The following is a 2873-nucleotide window of genomic DNA, read 5'->3' as shown; positions in this document are numbered from 1 at the left end:
TGGCCGACAACTTCCATGACCACTTCCCTCCCGACTTGTGGCCTCTTAGTTATCCAGATTAAAATTCACTATATGATTATGTCTAGAGCGTCGTTGAGAGAGAGGGCAACAAAAAGCCACATAATACAAAACACTCTGTGAAGGGTGCCATTGCTGACGCCACGGCCAGCATCTCTGAGGACCACCTGATTCGTACATGCAGCCGTTTTTGAAGCCGAATTGTATTCGAAGCCGAATTGATGCAGGTGGCAGATTCCTAGAGTAATTGTGAAAATAAGCAGAAAGATAAGTATTTCGCAAAGTTCGCGGCATTACTCTCCCTTTAAAAGAAATAGTCTCGATGCTTACAAAATAAACGCAGAAAAGTAAACAAAATACGAGAAAAATTACTCAACTAGAGCATTTAGACCACGCAATAAGATATTAGGCGCACAATAAAGACGATTTCTGACAGCGCTCGCCGTCGCTAGGATTATGTCGTGACGTCGGGACTGACCTCGGTGTCAAGATGTACGATGCGTTGTAGGACTTTGTATGGTCCGACGTATCACCGCAAGAGCATTTCAAGCAGTCAACGGGGGCGTATCGCCGTCCAAACCCACACTTCGTGTTTCTGCCTGTACACTGAATAATGTCATCGCAAGTTCTAGCGTAGGGTATCAGTGCGTTGTTGGTCTTTTCGGCGCCGCGGGGCAAGCCAGCGGGCTTACTCGGCACACTGAGGTAGCCGTCAATGTTCAGGTTCTCCTGGTCGGTTACGTGTGGCAAGATTGCGTCTAGCGTCATTGTGTACTCCCTGCCGTACACAAGCTGAACGGAGTCGCTCTGTTTGTCTCCTGGGCGGCCGTCCTATATGCGAAGATCACGTAAGGCAGAATGGCATCCCAAGCCTTGTTTTCAGCATCGGTAGACATAGCAATCATGTCGCAATCGTTTTGCTTAGACGCTCCCTAAAACCATTTGTCGCGGGATGTTACGTCGTTGTACTTGGTGGTTTTGTATGACTATAGGTGAAAATGATTTGCGTCAGCTTTCCCGTAAAAGCAACTCCCCTGTCCATGATAAGCACATCGGGGGTGCTATGTTAGAGGAGACTTTGTTGGACAAAAAACTTGGAGACCTCTGCTGCGGAACCGTTAGGCAGGGCGTTTTCTTTGACGGAGTGGGTCATGTAGTCAGTGGCCACGATGATCCACTTGTTTCCCATCGATGAAGTTGGGAATGCTCCAAGGAGGCACGTTCCTATATCCTGAAATAGGAATGAGCCGGACCATCCGACCACAAAAGAAGGGGGAGCGGCCTTCCCTTTAAGTAATCATCTAGGTCTTCCCTTTCAGGGTCTGATTAGTGCTGTTCTGCGAAACTGCTGTCGCTTACTGGTACCAAAAGGGCGGCTTGCCTTCTTCCTAGAGAGCGTCGACAGGAGCTTGGGATAAGCAGTTTGCTTCAGGATGCTTGCCACCAGACTTGCTTTTATAGTCACATTAAATTACTGAAGACATAGGCTCCATCGAGCAACCCAGCCGGAGGCCTCTTCTAAATTTTCCAGCAAGCAGAGCTCGTGGTGATCACTTACCTCCTTGAATTATTGACCGTACATGTTATGGCTGAAACGTGGAGGCTTACGGAATGGGTTCTATTTAAGATGAGGATAACGCTGAGGGCTATGGAACGAAAATTGTAGTGCTATTATTAACAGATAGGAAGCATGCAGAGCGGATCAGAGAAATAATTCAAGCCACTGAAATTGTAGTAGAAATTAAGAATTGTGCATGGGCAGGACATGTAGTGCGAAGGAAAGATAACCGATAGTCTTAGCCTCAAGAATTGGGCATGGGCAGGACTGGTAGTGCAAAGGAAAGATAACTGATTGAAAGAACTACTCAGCAACCCCGGGCGCGTTTTCTTGTCCGAAGTTCTTGAAACCTTGCTGAAAGAATGGCGCATCATTCATCGCACCGCTACTTCTTACCACTCTAAGACGAATGGTCTGACAGAACGCTTCAACTGTACTCGGAGTAACAAGCTGGTCATGTACATAAACGACGCTAGTTCCAACTGAGACCAGGTTGTTCCCTTTGCAACCTACGTGTACAACAATCCAACACAGAGCGTCCTTGATTCCCTCCCTTCTTCCTTACGGCCGCGAGCCAACCTACACAAGGGAGATGCTTCTTCCCTACCACCCAGATGTTTCTGAATTGACGCCCCTCTCGTACGCCACCCAATACGTAGTGAATTCCAGCCGTTCGCCTGTTCGCTCACAACAGAAACCCAGTGACACAGACAAGGCTTCTTCATAAGTCCCTATCTGCCTTGTGTAGCTCTTGGCCTATGCCACAACTCCCGGCCCTTCAAGAAAGCTTCTTGCTTGGTATCACGGTCCATGCCAAGTGTTTCAACAAACGTCTCCTGGCACCTACGTAGTTGAGCCCGTTACGCCTTCTGCGGACTTGCGTCGCCATGGACTCAAAAGAGTTCATGTAAACTGAATCAAGCCCTACTACGATCCATCTCTCTTTCGGCTTCATCAAGCGCCAGGATAGCTCCTTCTCTCCCTGGGGGAAATGCAGTGCGCTGATCTTCGTGGTTATAGCCACTGGCATCCATCGCGTGCTCTCCCACCCGAGGACGAAGAAGTTGGTCGCTGTCGTCCTGATCCGCTACGCCTGAAGCTCGCTGCGAGTTCATCCTGCTCACCTGGATCCATCTGGGTCGACTAAATAAACTACGCAACTATGGACCCGTTAATTTTATTGCAGTTGCATCTTAGACGCTCGAAGCTTTGTGCAAATATATATCCTTCAAGTACCTTTGCCGCTGGAAAGCGTTGCACTGACGTATGCTCGCGGAATGTTCCAATTCAACAGACC

This window comes from Amblyomma maculatum, chromosome 10 (assembly GCF_055883805.1).
Source record: "Amblyomma maculatum isolate TAMU_Amacu chromosome 10, ASM5588380v1, whole genome shotgun sequence".
NCBI lineage: Eukaryota > Metazoa > Arthropoda > Arachnida > Ixodida > Ixodidae > Amblyomma > Amblyomma maculatum.
Note: the sequence above shows the minus strand (reverse complement) of the source record.